Below are 404 nucleotides of genomic sequence, written 5' to 3'. Positions count from 1 at the left end.
CAAAGTGTGTCCCCTCACACAAAACCCTGACAGGATTTTGGTTTCCCTCAGTGGGGGTCTTGTCCCACAGAGACCAATCAGGGTCCCCACTGAGGGGAGACCAGCAGTAAAAGAGAGCATACATAACAAGAAAAAAAGAAACATGGTTTTATCTCATTAGATGGTGCCCTGGTGCCAGGCAAGATGGGGTTGTGTGTGTGTATTGATGTGAACATGTGTCTCAGCAACATCAGAGAACCCCCCCAAGATCCCGTGAGAGTTCCCAGATCCCGTGATGTAATTAATGTAGAGGCAGAAATATCGCGGACAGTGGTGACTGGAGGTGTCTCATCACCCTAAGCTCACGTCTCGAACTGACAGTGACTACTCGTTTGGCAAAGACACACGTACACACACGCACGCCC

Source organism: Poecilia reticulata, linkage group LG6 (assembly GCF_000633615.1).
Source record: "Poecilia reticulata strain Guanapo linkage group LG6, Guppy_female_1.0+MT, whole genome shotgun sequence".
NCBI lineage: Eukaryota > Metazoa > Chordata > Actinopteri > Cyprinodontiformes > Poeciliidae > Poecilia > Poecilia reticulata.
This window is presented reverse-complemented; position numbering follows the sequence as displayed.